At 43.5% G+C, this 11,069-nt stretch overlaps 1 long non-coding RNA gene across 1 annotated transcript in view; it reads right to left on the bottom strand.

The window, feature by feature from the left end:
- Positions 1-9,506, bottom strand: part of LOC119487887 — a 33,320-nt gene extending 23,814 nt beyond the window's left edge. The window contains exon 1 of the long non-coding RNA XR_005206803.1: positions 9,337-9,506. This is a non-coding gene — a long non-coding RNA (uncharacterized LOC119487887). The remainder of the gene's footprint in view (positions 1-9,336) is intronic.
- Positions 9,507-11,069: the final 1,563 nt, after the last annotated feature.

Consider the following 11,069-nt stretch of genomic DNA (forward strand, 5'->3'; position numbering starts at 1 on the left):
TCCCCGTTGCATCTTTAAATATCAGGCAACACACTCATTATATTAAAGCTTCTCAGGGTGGTTATGGTTTAGCTGAGATTACAGTAACTGTTTTTCTGAATGAGAATATTTTTTTTTAATTTCCTCTAACCCTCTGGCTCTTTCTCACTGGGAGTTTTGCTGTAGTTTACTATTGAGAAAGTGTAAACATGAGGAGAAATCTTTGACCTTTGGGTTTGCACTTTCTGTCCACCTCTGCACCAGCTCCATCTGCTGAAGCTCACCTTGTGCATTCTTCTGTATCGCCTCTAACCCACCACACCTCTTTGCATCAGACTGAGAGGGATTCCCAGCTAGTTCACGGTTAGTTAACACCTCCCCTCTCGTGCATCGCTGTCACCACCCACCTCCCCTGTGGTTACTCCTGCCTACACTGTGGTGAGCCTGTCAGTGCTCATGAGTCAGTAAAGCTCCGCTATGGTAGAGGAGAGACATGCTGTGGTTAGCTGATCTTTATGGTATCTCCGATTAGAATCCATGAGAAGGAGACCCCATGATGCCTCACTCGTAACCACACAGGGACACACTAATATGCAAAATGTGTGTCTCTCATTTATGCAGAAATGAAACCAAGTGAAATGTTTGATTTAGCAACTATAACATATTTATCATCATTTTCCACTAGGTGTAATGTTGTGATACTATAACTAGTAGCAATACACTGGTTATTAGATGAAGACAAAGCTGACTTATGATTCTGGGTAAGAATATTAGTTGTAGCTACAGGTTGCAAATGTAAGCATGGTAGGTCAAAGTTAAACCCAGAAGTTGTTCTGTAAACTCATACACGTCTATAAGGGACAATTTGGATAATAATTTTACCATTTTCTCTTTTTTTCTTTCAAATAAGTTTGTCTAACCTGAGGTTTGTTTACTAGCAGCTCAGCGAGGCTGTACTTTGAGCAAAATGCTAACGTCAGCATGCTAACATGCTCGCAATGAAAATACTAACATGCTGATGCAATACGATGTGATACGATGCGATACGATACGATGCAATGCGATGCGATGCGATAAGATGCACTTTATTGTCCTCTTGGGGACATTTGTCTTGGACTCAAGTGCTGCACAAGATCAGCTGCCTCCACAGCAGCATCAATAAATAAAAACATTAAAAACAAACAACAATTAACATGTAAACAGAGAAATACATACCAATGTAAACCACAAACAACATATATTGCACATTACCCATATTACACAGGATCTGCATAAAACAGCATAAATAAGAGATAAAGATAAGAATACCATGACGCTATTGCACAACCCTACAGGTATAGTAGTAATAATAAGGTATGATTTACCAAGTTCACTACCATAGTCATAATCATAATTAGCACTAAACACAAAGTACTGTTGAGGCTGATGGGAAAGTCATTAGTTTTGCGAGTAAAACGTCATAAACGAAAGTATTGGACAATCAAAACATTTCACTCAAAATCACAAACGTGAACTTCATGGAGGCACTAAAAGTCAAGTCAGGGGATCACCAAAGCTCGTAGGCTTCATCTTTTTGGATCCAGGAATATCTGCACAATATTAAATGGCAATCCATCCAATAGTTGTGGAGATATTTCAGTCCAGACCAAAGTGATGGACAGACCGAGTGACAGACCAACACGCTGCTCGCGAGGCTAAAAACTGTCCGCTGGTGTCACAGCTTGTATTTGTTGATCCGTCTCCAGCAATGTTGTTGTGTTCTCAGATCTCAGCAATTAAAGTTAAAGGATCTGTGATTTGGTGTGAATATTTCTTCATTTACAGCAGATAGAAACATTGAATCAGAGGCCTATTTTTGCGCTGAGGTCCACTATTCTTCGACAGCTGAGCGCTCATCGCATGAAACATTTATCGAAACCCCTTTAACCTTTCACAAGTTTGAATGTCATTATGTGGAGCTTTATTCTAAAAGGTAAGAGAGTGTGGGAGAGGGGATCCCATCGGTGAGACACGACCCAGCAGAGTGTCACAGATGCACAGCGGAGCGGTACACGGACCCCACGCAGTGCGGGGGCGGCGGACCGCTGCTTGTCACACTCTCAGCTGTGCAAGGGGGGGATTCTGAAACTGCAGGGGGGGAAAGGAAAACCCTTGTTTCAAAGTGTGTGTGTGTGTGAGCGAGCAACGGCAGTTGACAACGGAGCTGAGGTCGCAGGTACACGGTCTTTATTACGCCCACACATCCTTCTTTTTAATCTGCCTCTCACACTCTTTTCTAGCTGCACTTACAATCAGATACTATTAGAGATGCATCCATCAAACATGATCTTTCAAATGAAAGACACCATTTATCACGTGGAGCAAGATGAATGACGAGGTTTTGGGGGGCAATTTTACTCGTTTTCAGTTCCCATCCAGCAACATTTACTGGTGCAAGGATATGAATAGGACCCCGAAACAGCTTCCCAACAATAAACAAAGCAAGCTGTGCAAATCCAGATGCACTACTGAACCCAGTTCTCTTGGCAAAATTGATTAGATCACAAACAGTGGGCAACTCTGTGGTCTGAGAAGTGAAGCATATGCGGAAGTGCCTTAAAATTGCATTCTTTCTAACAGCCAGCAGGGGGCGACTCCTCTGGTTGCAAAAATAAGTCTGATTGTGTAGAAGTCTATGAGAAAATGACCCTACTTCTCACTTGATTTATTATCTAAGTAAACATTGTAAACATGAGTTTATGGTCTCAATCGCTAGTTTCAAGTCCTCTTCAATACATCATGATGTTCATTTAGTAAATTATGGTCCCATTTAGAGTCAAATAGACCATATAGCAGGGGATGCTTGTGAATGACAGGTCGCTACCATGGCGTTGTCCGTGTTTTCGTCTTACAACTTTATCCTTTCACAGTGTGTTTTCAGTTCTTGAAAGTTAATATCAAATATTTTTGGTTGCCTAAAAATGTCTTATTCAGCGTGCGGTTGTACTTAAACCCTCTTGTGTCACTTCTGGTTCCAAAAAAACAAGATGGTGACGGCCAAAATGGCTTCAAAACGGCAGTCCACAAACCAATGGGTGACGCTACGGTGACTACGTCCACTTCTTATATACAGTCTGTGGTCACGAAGGGCGATTTCACTCTTATGTGAGGAGATAACCTTACTGGAAGTCACAGCTTCCTATGAATCACCATGAGTTCAATCAGACATCCAGGGTAGCGAGGTGGTGACATGGTGCCGTACTTTAGCTTGTGGAGGGTATGGTGGAGCCTTAGCATGAGGCTGTGAAGGTGCTGTTGTTCTCAGCGAGCGGGTGTCCTGGTTGATAATTAGGTCAGCACAGCCCTCCTGGGAGGAGAGGGCAGAGGGGACACTGTAGAAACCCCTGAGCCCCATCACAGCCAGATGAAAAGAAAACACTCCCAGTACAGGTTCCACATGTCAGGGCGAAAGGGTGAAAATGTGTTTTAGATTTTCCTCCTTCCCTCTCCTCTCTGGTCCCGTTTGATTGTGAGCTGGGAGGGAGGAACCTCCTTAGAGCTCTTATAACACCTCTCTGCCCCGGCGTTTCGGTTTGTTGTGTGTGTGCGTACTGTGATGTGGTCCAGCATATCTGTTTCTTCCTTCCTTTGGGTTTTAGCTAATCCACTTCTCCAGGCTTCCTTCCCAGAACAGCGAGACCTTTTCTAAAGAAAACAGGCCAGAGCAGCACCTTGGAAATCCCTCCACCTCTCTCATTAAAGATGAGGATGAAGACGAAGTTGATTTTCCTGATTCAATTTAAGCCCGTGAAACTGGACCTCAGCCACGTCGCTCCGAGAGACGGATGAAAGAGAGACAGCTGGAGAGAGGGGGGGACACTTAAAGAGCAAAGATGAATCTGTTATATCACTTCTCTTCAGGTCTGACTGCAGGATCTGAAATCCTTCTGTTTAAAGTTCTGCACACTTAAAATTAAAATTCCTTTTTGCAAAAATATCCGCTTGGTGTTTGTTTAGACTTCTGTACTTATTTGGTCAATAAATTGTAATTGCCAAAGAGAAAAAGAAAATGTTGTTAAGCAATGTAGCGCTAAACAGAGCCACACAACCTCTCCACCATATAGATGTGAGGGGTGTATACGAAGCTAGTTTGATATAGCCAGGCTAAAATTGATGCAGCATATTTAAACGTCAACATACTCAAGGATTGCATTTAGATCTGTCACTGCACCATAATAAGGGATATGTGGAAAACACTTTAGTTTTTGGCAAAATCAAAAGTGAATTTAATTTTACTGATTGAATATTATCTGGGTTGAAACCATTTTTATGTGTACCTTTGCCATAGCAACCGTTGTATTGAGCTGACCTCTGCATAAACTGAGCCAACTGAGCCAACTTACGGCAAGTCACAGACTCACTGAATGGCGACCGCCAAAAACCAAGAGGGAGACGGCTAAAATGATGCACTCAAGGCTTCAAAAACAAGCCCCCAGGAAGAGCAATTTTCGTAGTGGCCAAACAGCGGTACTACAACTTCTGTGTCCGTCACGTGATGTCATTGGGCCCAAAAAGACTTTTTCCCCATACACTTTTTTAGGTAAATCAATTTCCCACTATGAACACTTGAATAACCCTTATTTAAATCATTAGGTCCTAAAAGTTGTAAAATGCACAAATCCAGAGTTATTTCTCTTCCTCCGTTTATGTGAATGAGATCCAGACCAAGGCTGGAGCGAGGGCTGGGAGGCGGGGCTAAAGGCAACGCTACTGTGCCTGCTACATGGGCCCAAAAGCTGCGGAAGATCGGCGGATGATCCGGGTACTTTATCACTGGGTAGTTTTGGCTTCAGGCACCACTGAGCAACTCTGATCGGAATGAAGGGGTGCCCGCCTGTAACGCTGTATCCAGTTCTCTTCATACATTCATGTTCAAAACGTCAGTCCACAAAGCTTTGTTGACGTCACAGTGACAACGTCCACTTCCTATATATACAGTCTATGATTCCAATCCACCACGAAGGGTGACAATTCCTCTCCTAGCAAAGCCGGCTCTCGGATGTCAGTCAGCCTCTCTCGTGGGAAACGGACACCCGGAGGCCTTTTCACTCCGTCCAAAAAAGGTTTTATCCTGTTTTGAAAAATATGCACGATAGCTGCAGTATCGTCATAGTTCATATTTCCTCACATGATCAAAATTGAGTTCCACACTAAGTTGATAAATCATGAGCAAATGTGATGAGATTTACTGGTATTTAGAGAGAGAGAGAGAGAGAGACACTGCTTGAATGTTTGTGGTTTGCATCCTGCACATGCATGCGTCCGCCCGTGCGCATGTGCAGACATGTGTACATGTGGTTGTGTACAACATAATGACCCACCAGCAGAATTGCACGTCAGGCAAATGACAGACCTGCAGAGATAAAGACTGTTCTTATGTTCATGTAATTCAAACAATAATCTGCCGTGGACTCGCTGATCCCGCCGGGCTGGGGATCTTCTCTGTAATCACGTTTGCACAGCAGAGAAGAGCAACATATCCCGTCTTCTACCAGCCCTGATCTTTTTATAGCCTCCATTAATGATGCTTAAAACCCTTAATAACAGGAATTCTGAATGTAATGTATAAAATGTATTACACCAGGGCTTATTTAAACATCTTAGTATTGTTGTCATGTGGCCAGGCTGTATTTTACATGCTCATTCTGTAGGCCTATAAACCAACCGAGTCATCTCTACAAGAACCGAGCGTGTACGATGTTAACATCTTCCTCTGGGACACAAGTGTGAATGTCAGCTCTGTGGACAGCGGTGTATTTGTCTCTGTCAGCGGCCCCTTCAGCGCCAGCAAGGATCAAAAAACGGTGGAATAACCAATCCAGGAAACCAAACATGCTCAAACTGACCGACGTCTACAGTTTAGGCTGGCAGGAGAAGTGAATGAAAATGTTTTTTTTAGTGAGATCTTTACATCCTGCATTGGAAATAGTTTTAAACAAGGAGAAATGGGGATTGGAGAGAAAAAAAGACAACTTTTCCTGAAAATATTAGTAATATGGAAGACTGTACAGAATACCTGCTGTTGTGAGCTTCTAGTGAATTACTGTCAGTGGGGTTTGCTTACTGGAAGGGTGTGTGGGTCGCTTCACACACCAAAACCAGTGAATCCATCCATTGAATTATTCAGTGTGTAAGCTAGACAATAGAATGTAAAAGTACAACTGAATTGTTCAGAGTGGGAGTCAAAGTGCCAGTGTAAATGCGCTGGATGGCGGCTGGTGGTTCCCCTCACAAGAGGGAACTAACTGGGGGTATTCAAAGCAGAGCGAGAGTGTGTTTTCACAACTCAAACCTGAGACGTTTTTTTTCTTCTCATCTCACACTACCAGCTGTGTTTTTGTTGTCTTTCCCTCATTTTCTGTCTCTCTTTTCATTTCAGAAGAAGTGCTGACAGGGCCTTTCAAACACTGCAGAAACTTCTCTTTCTTCAGACTCTTTGACTATTGTTCCCTTTGAGTTGAACTGGCAAAAAGCCTTTATGTCCAATACATGCATGAACCATATTTAAGACCTAAAACACTCTGGTTTGGTATTGTGTGTATCTAACGTCATGTCCGATAAACAATGTGTGGCTAATTGAGCTAAATGTATTGAGCAGATGTGTCCACGCTGGATCAAAACCTGCACTCAACTGCTGCATATCTGTTTGACAAATCATCCCCGCCCCCACCCTCTAAACTCTAGACCTCTCCATACCCCCTCCTTCAGCCTCTCTGGGGAGCCACTACAGGCAGCCTGGCTCCACTGTTCTGCACCGAGAGCCAGGGGGTCTCCATGGAGGGCATACCCAAACCGTGAGTCCCTACTGGGGGCGCAGGGAGTCTCATCGCCCTGGAATCACAGTGCAGGCGGGGGGGGGGGATCACATGTGGTCATAAACACGTTGCAAGCACAGTTTATGAGTCACAGTAAATCCCTGTTCTTGGCTGAAATTCTGTGGTGTTTGGTGGACATTTAGGCAGGAAAGTTATTGTGGAGAGGAGGAGGAAAAGGTCTCACTTATTATCTATCTCTGTCTCTTATAAATCTCTACATAAACATGACCTGCAGCAATAAGCACCTCACCTGAATTTAGAAGGAAATGAGTTATAGAAAGAAGGTTGAAGTTGTAGTACTGTGACTTACTGTACAGCTATTAACATCGCTAAGGCTGCCAAAACCTAATTTCACGCTACGTATATACATGTTACTATGAATCCATCTCTATGAAACCCCTCACCACCCCAATATTCCCAGTTTCCCTTAAGTAGCTTTGAAATTAGATAAAATATTTTCTTCCACGCTATCTCTGTTATATCTTCTGGTACTTAATTGAAGCCACAGGAGGCTACTGTATATCAGAGTTGTAATGAGTGAAATGTTCACTTTTTTTATGGCTGCAGCATTAAATGAAATGGAAAATTAGATGTTTTATGCAACATTTTATAGACACTTCAGCTCCAGCCAAGCACACTTTTACACTCTAAAGTTATCCGATTTCAACACGTTCTCACTCCCAACTCGTCAAATACCACCACCTGGTCAGTGGCTCTACTCTTCAAACTATGGTAAATGGTAAATTACATTTATATAGCACCTTTCTTGTATTACAACCACTCAAAATGCTTTACACTACTCATACACTGATGGCAGAGGCTGCAATGCAAGGTGCCAACCTGCCCATCAGGATCTTATCTAAATACTCATTCACATACTGATGGCACAGCCTTCGGGAGCAGTTTGGGGTTAAGTATCTTGCTCAAGGACACTTCGACATGTGGACTGGAGGAGCTGGGGATCAAACCGACCTTCCGATTGGTGGATGACCCGCTCTATTTCTGAGCCACAGCCGCCCTATGATGCTCAACGTACCCCTAGCGTCAGTTTTGGACATGTCATGGACAGCGTGTCAGTTTCCACTCGTTACATGCATATAGGGTGACCAGGTGTCCCACTTTACGAGGGGCTGCACAGCATTTTTATCCCTTGTCCCACGTCCCACATATTGAGATGATGTCCCACATTTTCATTGGCTCTAGTTTTCAAAAGTTAAACCGCTGCTGGACAGACGCTTTTTTTAAAATCTGGCTTTTATCCAATGACTGAAGAAAGCAGGGAAGGCTGTCATCACGGCGCTGTGTTTGCTGTCAAACTGTGGACACGTGGGTCAAGTGCAGGTTAACATTTCACCGTCTTTGCAACGCTTTGCACAACGGGGGAAAATTGCAAAGCTCTGCAGATTTAAGCAGAATATGATGGAAACTACCGCAAAGAAAAAGAAGAGCAACTACAACAAAGACTGTGAAGCTACTTATAAGTATTTATAAGTTGGTGGAAGGCGATTCTCACACGGGGGGGGATACGACATGAAGCGACACAGTTCATGTGAGTCTCATAAGAAACATTTAGCTCAAAAAGAGTTGTGCCGATCTAGGGATGCATTCTGGCAAAGCACAGAGATGTTACAAGATAAGGGGCAGAATAGAAATGTTTATTATTTAAGTTAGAGACAACCTCTCAGCCTTGGTAACGTGTCCCACATTGTCCCACACAAACATACTCTTTGACCCACATTTGGTCTGTCAGGATCCTACATGCATAGTGTTATTTTAAAATAAACTTCCAACGTAGGTTTACTTACACAACAGAGGGGTTAGGTTTAGGGAAAGAACGTGGTTTGGGTTAAATAATATGTTTGTTATGTAAAATAGGTCTGTTTGTTACGTAACTGGTGTTAGTAAGGTACGGAAGTTATAAAACTACATAAGTCAACGTTGACTTGGTTTCACACGGGACCAAAGCGGCGTAGATGAAAGTCCTGTGTTTGTTTGACACATTCAACCTCCCACCCCACCGCGCTACGCAGACATTCTCTCTCTCTTTATACTACATCCGTTGTACTGAGCGTCTATTAATGACATGGATGGGTTTACATTGGAGTTAGTTGAAAGCCTGGTGCATCTCACCAGACACATTGATATCAGACGCCAAGGGGCACTGAATAAGTGGTGGCATTTAACAAGTTGGGAGTGAGAACGGGTTGGATTTCAACGCTTACATTATACTTCAATTGACATTTCAACTATTTTTAGCCATGCTAGCTGCATGGCGCTTAGGCATGGCAATCTGTCCGTCTGTCCACCACTTTGATCCACACTGAACTGTTTGATGGAATGGCACAAAAATATGGTACAGATATCCACAGACAATGACTCCTATAATGACTTTGGTGATCCCGACTTTTCTTATAGCACCATCATGTATCAAACTGGTGCCTACAGACAAAGGACCCAAATGCAAGACTCGACACACTGACAGGTAATGAATAAAAAGTCTTACTAGATGGCAGGCTTCGGTACACAGGAAGCAGTCCAAAAACAGGCCAAGGAATCCAGACACACTGGGCAAGATCTGAGTAAAGGTAACTGAAGATTGGTCCGAAAAACACAAGGAACTTACGGCTGGAAAGCTCACTGAAACAGATAAGACGAACTAGCACAGACACAGGAGAGCACACAGACCAACAATGAGAGGAGGGTGATAACAAGGGACAGGTGACAGCGGGGCTAACGAGGGACAGGTGACAGCGAGGCTAACGAGGGACAGGTGAAAACAATCAGGGCGGAGAGGACAATCACACAAGGGCAGGAAGTGAAACATTTCAAACAAGAAACAAAGGTGAGTATACCAAAATAAAACAGGAAATGATAACTGAAAACTGGTAACAAGGAAAACAGAACCTTAGAGGACACCATAAGGTTGACATTTTTGGTTTTGAGTGAAATGTCTCAACATCTAACGCCATCATCAGGTCCCATAATTTGTCCTTTTGTTTATGACCAAATACCTGCAAAACCGATGACATTCCCATCAGCCTCCGCTGTACTTTGTGTTTAATGTTAATTAGCGTATATTAGCATTTAGCTCAAAGCACTGCTGTGCCTTTAATAAAAAACCTCACAGAGCTGCTAGCATGTCTGTAGACGTTCATCTTGTTTACTCTTCAAACACTTCAAACACTTTCAATGCTTTAACTTCAGTTTGCACTGTAGTTCCCATACCCTAACATTTCATATTCAACCAATTAACATTTTACATCATTTTAACTTGTTTAGTTTACAGTGTTTCCCTGCAAATTTCAGCATAAGCGAGCACGAGGAGGAAGGAGGCATGCCCGAGGAGCTATAAGCGAGGGTACACCGGTGTATCCTCCGTCTTTTCGGCACCCGTGATGTATAAAAGAGGCGTGGCAATGGAAAGCTGATGCAGCTGTGCCACACGTCATATTTAATCGACGTTGTTTTAAAATGACGGCTTCGAGGCGAGGATGTCTCATTTGTAAAATGCATATTGCCTCAACCTCCTCTCTCGTCGCGTCTCTTCCTCGCCTCTTTTGCTCACATCTTCTGTGTGCGGGACTTAGATGCAAGGAGAGGAGGTGAGGAAAGGAATCGAGGATGTACAAACTGGGAAATGGGAAAAGCCCAGTGATGCATTTCTGTATCGCATTTCAAGATGCACTGACAAGTTTATTTTTCATTATTGTGGCCTAATGGAAATTCATTACTTTCCACTCGACAAATTTGTCCACCTGGCTGCACAACATTTAGTATAACAGGTATATTAAGATTAGCAACAGCACTTTCACTCACTCATGAATGCTAACAACGTGAACCAATGTATACCGATGCAGCCATGTTCACACTCCTCTGTAGGCTTCTGTTTCCTTCTCACTGTCACAGATTCATTTGCCCTGTTAGAGACCCACAGGCCACTTAGAGCCTGTTGCCCTCTGACCTCTGGGAGGGGTTAAGTATGGGAATGAGAGGGTCACAGAGAAGCTAAGGGTTAATTGTAGTCCCTCTTAGAAGTAATCGCCAACATCACCCACGCCTAGTGCCGCCCCCCACCAACCCCCCCCACACCCCTCTCCCCACTGCCTCCCAGCACACACTCACACATTTGACAGCTCCCAACATTGGCCCAGCTCTCTGCAGTGTCCCTTCATATCCTGGCCTGCAGGCAAACAGTCCCTCTTTTTATGTAGACAGATAGATGTTCAGCTTGTTTCC

Source organism: Sebastes umbrosus, chromosome 5 (genome assembly GCF_015220745.1).
Source record: "Sebastes umbrosus isolate fSebUmb1 chromosome 5, fSebUmb1.pri, whole genome shotgun sequence".
NCBI lineage: Eukaryota > Metazoa > Chordata > Actinopteri > Perciformes > Sebastidae > Sebastes > Sebastes umbrosus.